Below are 8108 nucleotides of genomic sequence, written 5' to 3'. Positions count from 1 at the left end.
CAAGAACCACATCACAAGTCTAGGACAACGGATTTGCAATCCACCAGCTCTCCACAATCATGCCTCAACAAGTTCAGTCTTCCATCTCTGCATCCATCAATCAATCTGCATGTCCTCCCAAGGTCCTAGTGCAAACTGCCTCACACTTCGGCGATCTGCTTGTACACTTAGGATCTCCTGCTCTGATACCACTGACAAAGGGCCACTCCCTTACCAACTCATGGCAAAGAATGCAACAAGATCTCTCAAGATCAATCCAAACCCAAGCTAGCCTAGATCCACACTCTAGTAGAAACCTCTGAGATCTCAACTTGTGCTCGCAAGCCACCAAGCAACCTCCTTGTTTCTAAACCGCAGTCACTAGCTCTTCTCCAACCTTAATCCAAGATCCAAGTGTAAACTACCTCACATTCGGCGCTCTGTCTACACACTCACAACTCCATCACAATCCTGCTGTAAATTACCTCACATTTGGCGCTCTGTCCATAGACTTAGGAAAACTCACTCTTCACTTCCTCCTTTTCTTTCACACCTTGAAACTTTCCGAGCTTTCCAAGCTTCCACTACTCAACTTTCTCCTTCTCAAGCTTCTCCTTGAGCTTCCAATTCTCAAGCTACTCCTTGAGCTTCTCGAGCTTCTACTCCTCGAGCTTGAATAGAAATGTTCATATGCCTTGCTTAAATAGGCACTTACCACCCAATGCATGACTTATCCACAACCTTCTAGAATTCCTCCACAACCTTCTACAACTTCCAAAACCTTCTACAACTTCCACAACTTTCTACAATATTCATATCTTTCTAGAATTCTTCCCACACACCTTGATAAATGGAATGACAACCATTTATTTTTTATTTTTTTCTATTATGCCACCTATGCACCTTGAAAATAGAAATCCTCTTTTTCTTTGTTTTCTCCTTTTTCCCCCTTTTTTTATTTTTTTATTATTTCTCCTCTAATTTTCGTCACTTTCTCTCTCCTCCACAATTTTTTTTTTTTTTTTGCAATTTTTTTTTCCCATGCAAGATGCTCCTGCATCAACTTTGAAAGACACAACTTATATTCAACATCAAACAAGTAAATATTCCTATCAACTTAAATGCCCAATGGTGTTAGATGATACATCTTCATTAGGAAAATATGCACATTTATTAATCACCCATATACACTATCCTGCAAGATGTCATATAGCTTTGATAGATTTCATCGAGTCCCAAAGTGGGTTCAGCTACAAAAATTTAAACTAAAACACTTGACCCTTCAAAATGATCCAATGAACATCTGATACTGATTTGACTTTAGTTCAATCATTATTGCATCATTTGAAACCCATTTCACCTTGTTCTTGCAAACTATTAAATCATGCCAAGAGGTCCTCTCACTAGCCTTAAAAAATGACAAAAACAAATATATGGGCCCTGAAAATTGACATGTTGATTCTCTATTCCACATTCTCTTATCTTGTCAAATCTTGTGTCATGATGACTTTAGGGTCAAAAGATATTGACTGTCAAAGTTTCCTTCATGAAACTGCTTGCAAACAAACATGTTAGAAAACCATAAAATTCATTCTTTTTTGCTTCGAAAATGGGTCAAACAAACACTTAGAGGCACAAAAATTGGGGCATTAGTTCATTATTGTGAGGAGAGTATGAATTTGTGAATTGGGCTCATGATGAATGACTAGGTGCATTTGGCAAGCAAGCGAAGTGGGGTATTTGTATTTGTAGAACTAGGAACACCGACAAGATATCAATTGTTGCAAATGGAATGGACCTACAAAAGTGTGCAAATGGATTGTTCAAGACTTGCAAACTGGTACACTTAAAGAATTTTTAGAGTAGAACATAGTGGTACAATCCATTTGTTTTAGACAATCATGGATTGAGAGTTAGGACATCACGAATAGGGTTGCTAATCAATCTGCACTTTATAACACTATTAAAATTTCACAAGTTGCATTTGGAATCATGTTTGAAAACTGATCAAACGGATTTGTCATAAGCTCAAATCAGAAACATAATAAATCTCTAACCTCTAAAATGTAATGCAAAAAGAATTTTCTCATTTTGGTCAACTAGGTCGAAGTTACAACTAGTCAAATAGGGCCTCCTAGAATTCTAAACAATTCACATCAACATTGATAGGCCAACACTAGGGAAAATAATAATAAAGAATTAATGATTTATAATGAAGTTTGGCTGGTCCATACGTGTCAATCCAAGAGTGTAAGCTTGCGAAAGGCATCCGAGCAATATGATATAAAGGGATGTTAGCTACACGATGAGGGATTATGAATGCAACTATAGTACATGAATTGAATCTATGAAAAACTAAATGAATTCGAGTGAGAAGAACTGTCACTTCCTAGTGACAAGAACATCAAAAATAGAAATAAGCATTTAAGAAATAACAGTAATAACAAATGTGATAATTTAAAGATCCAATGAAAATTTATCTAGAAGAAATAATAGAATATTGTGCAAATCTGATGCAGCTTTAATAATCTATACAAGAAATAGTTTCTTACATGAATTCAATCAATGACAATGGATATGAAAACTCAGTAAATTGTTTCACTTAGCTTATAACGTTAATCAAACTACATAAGCATTTAGACAAATTAATTATGATTCTGAAATGAAAACTTAATAACACACCATGCTGCAAATACTGAAATACAAATTACACATGTTGTAATTACATTACAAAAATCACCAACATCCCAAGCAGTCGGCCCTTCCTCCTTAGTTTGATGAGTGATGGAATTAAAATGCTTCTCCCTTAAACATTTTCACTCATGCAACGTTTTTACTTTTATTGATCACGATTTTATTCCTTTCCTTTTTTTAATATTACATAACACATATTTATATGTGTTTAGTTTACAAATATAGGATAAAACAAAATGATTTCATTTTGCTAACAACTAGGGAATATGAGGGTACGTACAAACCCATTTTCTACCCACAAATCATAAACTAATTTGTTATAACAGTGGACAGAAATAGAAGCTATCTCGACTGCTCATATCTTCATAAATAGACATCATGTAATTTGAAGATAGCCTGTATTATCAATGCTAATACCCATGTACTCCTTGATGTGTTGATTGTAGAATATAAAAAACATCGTTATAACAACAAAGATGACAGTTTATATATTTCATATATTTGTTGCATAGCATTGAAGGTATCCACGAGAAGAGGAGAGGAAATGATGGTTTTATGTGGAGAGAATGAGAGAATGTTTCCCCATTATTATGCCATGCAAATGCAATAAGTAGTGTACTAATATGTTTTCATAATAAAAACTATGCAGCTGGAAAATGCATCCTCCACTAGTCTTCAATGTCCTCTCTATGTATTCATGTAGGGTGAATGATAAGTGTAGCAAATGCATCTTATGTCAAAGTTGATGGAGTTTTATATTGATGAAAGAGCTACAAGAAGTTGAACATACTATGATAATAAAGATTAGTATAAGCAATCACTAATGAATTCTTCAAAATTTAATCCCAAAATAATATTAAATATTGCTTATAAATATTAATCCATATGCAACGTAAAACAATAAAATGGGATGGAATATAATGGAAATGGAATAAGGAAGTGAATAGGTAAGTGCATAAAATGGATTAAGTTAGGGCATTAAATAGGTTATACTTGGCTCTCATCAAGCATGACAACAGTAAATAATAAAGTTTGAGGGATTCAAAACCTAGTCACAACACATCGAAACGATTTGAAAATAGAAACATAGGTTCTTTGATATGTGTACTAAACACTCCCAAAGAGGTGAATCATGAAACATTACTGGGTGCAAGATATTCAATTGCAAACTAGGCTTCCTGTCACTATTTAACACTAAAGCAAAAATACAGATTTGAACATTGCTCAAAATGAAACTTCATGGAATGACTCAGAATGAAAATTTACCATCAACGAATGCATGGGTATGATGAATGCAAGGTGTTAGAAACATAAAACACTTCTTAGGCCTCAAAAGGATAGCTGGGTACATATGCATTTAATGCGCTTATAGGAGCTCAAAATGACTCAAAAGCTTAGAATAGTACTCAAATCGGGAATGCAATTTTGAGTCCCAACAATAAGAACCATATATTCTATAAACAAGAACCATATATCCTATGAAATTTCTTTTATCACTTATATTTATGTGGGAGGCAAATTTATCACTCAAAAGAAAATACAGAGAAAAAGTCACTCTCCAAAATTTAGATGAAGACATGATTTTTTTTTTGGTCGGTAATAGGATTTATTTTATTAATAATATATAAAAGGATTACATCATAGCTACAAGGTTCTTTTTGCCATCTATTGGACAATCTTTACACAAAAGATTCTAAGACCTATACATTCTCACACAATATAGCCTCTTAATAGGCCAAATACATCCTTTACATAACTTCAAAAACAAAACATGACTTTCCATATTCTCATATCCTTGGTTATCCACCCATAGTCAAAAACCAGTCTGCTCCAATCAGATGATTTTTCCTTTATCTAGGCTCCACGAGCAAAAACTAAAACAAGACAAATTTGCTCCTCTGCATGGGCATCTTGCCTGACCTTCTTCTGTTCGAAAGCCTTCATAATTTCCTTCGACTGTGGCTTTTCCAGCATTAGACATTCCCAAAAAATATGACTTATGCTTCAACATTTCTCGTTAAAAATTTCAGCACTCAATCTCCATATCATGCTTTGCGTCTACTCCTTACTAAGCATTTGCCCTTTGGAAAATTTTGTGGAACCACCCTCCTCCTTTTCTCCTCATTTAATTCCAAAATTGCACATTTCAAAGCCTGCCAGGCATGTTAGCATTTGTTGGTGTAGATTTCATGGTCGACTTGTCATCTTGGTCAATTCACAAAGGGTAGAATCCCCTTTTTAGCACCCTCCTCTTCAGATTCATAACCTTCGCTAAAATCAAAGGCCCAACTTGGGTGAGCCCATTCTAGTAGGGCATCCATGTTTGGGATTAATTCTTCCTCAAACAGTTCTCTCATCACCCATTCTACCACTTGTTCATGCTCGCCAACAACCTATAGCCCCCAAGCCATTATCATGATGACAATGTCCACTTGCAACTTTCACCTGTGTTCAGCCTCTTGGAAGAACGGACCAAGTGTATCCTGCATAGCTTTGATTACCCCCACTGATGGGCACTTAACCATTTTCTTTAACCTATGATCTGCAACATGCCCAAACAGGGCCTTTTGTTGTTTGTCATTCTGAATGTAAATGTTGGCTCCATTGGCTCTACTTCTAACGCCTTGTTCTCACCAAATTATGATAAGCATTAGCACCTCTCCTTCTATTTTATAGAGCTTTCTCACTCTCCATCGGACATGAATCATTTAATGCACCCATATTACTTTCCCCAAATCTTAATGACTTGTCTTTTCTCACATGAGTCTGAGAATTCACACTCTTTTTTAGAGATTTTAATTTAATTCTTTTCCATTACTCCCTTGCTTACCTTCATGTCCTTTTACTGTATTTTTGTTAGTTAATAAATATACCTCATCCTCTAGACTTAAATTCAATTTTTTAAATTTATTTGAGTGCTGGATTCTAACCTTTTCATCATTCAGTGATAGTGCCCATTTGGATAACAAATCTACTTCTTCATTTCCTTCCCTTTTAATATGTGAAATTTTGAATTCTTCAAAATAACTCAATTCTACTATGATTTGATTAATAAAGACTTCTAGGTGCCATGCTATTGTTTGCATTTTGGTTATTGCTTGCATAACCATCGATGAATCCCCTTCCAAATGGAACTTTTTAATTCCTTCTCGCCTTGCTACCCTGACTGCTAGTAAAGTTGCATGACATTCAGCAATGTTATTGGTTCCCCACGGTAATTTTTTGGCACTCTTTAATAGGACATGACCTTTGTTATCTCTTAGGATAACTCCCACCCCTGATATTCCTGGATTTCCAATGCCTGCACCATCGAAGTTTTCCTTCAAACCAGCCTTCTTGTGGAGCTTTCCATTCAGCTTTCATCCTTTCCCTCTGTTTCTTTTTAATTGCTAAAGCTCCTGATGGAGAATTGAATTGAATTCCTGGCCAAGAAGCTTGCATTATTCTATCATAATTTGTGTAAGGGATATTCATAGCTTGTCTATTTGTTGTTGAGACACTGAATGTCTCTTCAATAGTATTAACTATTCTGTTTAAGCATCTTCTTAGAGTCTCTTTTTCACCTCTAAAAATTCTTCTATTATGCTCCTTCCAGATTTCTCATAATATAAGAGATGGGGTTACTTGCCATATACTTGAGAGTGTAGTTTTACTTTGCTCTCTTGGCCATCCGTCCATTACCCCTTTTACACAATGAGCTCTAGGGCCTTGCCATCCTAATTTGAGTTGCACTAAGTCCCAACATTTCTTTGCATAATGACATTGAACCAGGAGATGATCAATGGTCTCTTCACTCTTCTCACATAAAGGACATCTTGATGGACCATTGATGCCTATTCTCTTTAGTCTAGATGAAGACATGATTAACACATGCTTATTTATTATTTACGTGTTGAACAAGATCCTACTAATATTTTATTATTATTAGCCGATAGGCTATTATAGGTGAGCATTTGAGGAAAACCTGTCCGTTCAAACCAATACCATTGATTGTTTTAGTATAACCTGAAACTACTTAACAAACAATAAATAAAGATCCTTTTGCAATCTCATATAAAATCGACCACATTAAAGCTAAAGATCTCGACGAATCTATGGATTGCCTTTTAGAAAGATATTTCTAATAGATTAAATTTTTACCAACAACGTTAAATAGATTTTTGGCTGCAATAGATCTCGAAGGAATTTGCACTTTCACTTCCATTGCCCTGATTTTGATTATATGGAGTCGGTGCTTCCAATCTATCCAAATAGGGGTATTGAACTTACACAAACAGAGCTATAGTTGCAGAGTGCATATGGGATGGAGAAACCTGACTTTAGGATAAATGTTTGATGTCATTTAATTCAATGTGTTGTTGTGGGATCGATTTTAGTCGAAGCTTTAGGGCTAAAGCATTGCCTAAAGCAACAGAGGGAAGGCCATCTGCAACTGAGGAGGCTAGGAAGGACATAATTTTCTCACTGTTACCGTTTGCTATTACTATGTGTGTTTTGCATCACCATATTTATATCAGGACATTCTTCCATTTGAATCCTGTTAACATGCAAAATGACCATGGTGGATTGCTAGTCGACCTGCACTGAGGCCACGAAACTCCTTGGTATAAGCAACCAGTGTTTGTTGGTTGAATTCGCTTGATTTGTTTGCTTTCTTTGTTATCTGCAATTTGATCTTCAAAAATGATTAAATTATGCCTTTCGTATTTGCAAATAGTTTTAATTACTTTGGAATATTATTCGTTGTGGTTCGCTTCTATTTTCAAAATGTCTTTGTTGTAATTTGTTTTCAAAAGTATTCGTAGCTTTTTTCAAATGTCTCTGATGTAGTTCATTTCCACACTGAGCTGGCCAAGGAGATTTATTGTCAATTGAAAAACCTCAGAATTGTTAGCTGGGCTAAGTTCAAATCTCTGACGCATCTCTAATTTATTTTTCAAAGGGAAATTGTCTTAGTCCCTTCGCTTCCTTCGACGAGCAAAGGTTTGTGATGAGCAACATGTTTTTAGAATCTTCACAATACCTTATAATATTTTGTTGCTTTAGCATGTCATATTCAACAACATTTCATTACGTCTACTTTCTCTTCTTAGTCAAACTTTCTATCACCTCTAAATTCTAAGGTTGTGAATTCTAACGTGCAAAATTTTGAACATCATTTTATTTCAGCTTTAGCAATTCTCTGAGTCTTCTTTAATTTTTTGAGCCCATATAATCTCACCAACACTTTTCCCCCTAAGATCTTTATCTTCATCTCTTTTGATTTCCAACACATAACTACTTCTTGCTAAATGTAATAATTTCCTAAAGAAAGACATGTGATAACAAACATATTAAATAGTGACAGCTAACTTTGTATACCATTCTAGTTATAGTCTCTTATTTAAGCCTACCCATTAAACCAAATATCAGTTACAAAAAATAATTTCTAGTCA

Source organism: Cupressus sempervirens, chromosome 10 (genome assembly GCF_028749045.1).
Source record: "Cupressus sempervirens isolate cs-2001-9-10 chromosome 10, ASM2874904v1, whole genome shotgun sequence".
Taxonomy (NCBI): Eukaryota; Viridiplantae; Streptophyta; class Pinopsida; order Cupressales; family Cupressaceae; genus Cupressus; species Cupressus sempervirens.
Note: the sequence above shows the minus strand (reverse complement) of the source record.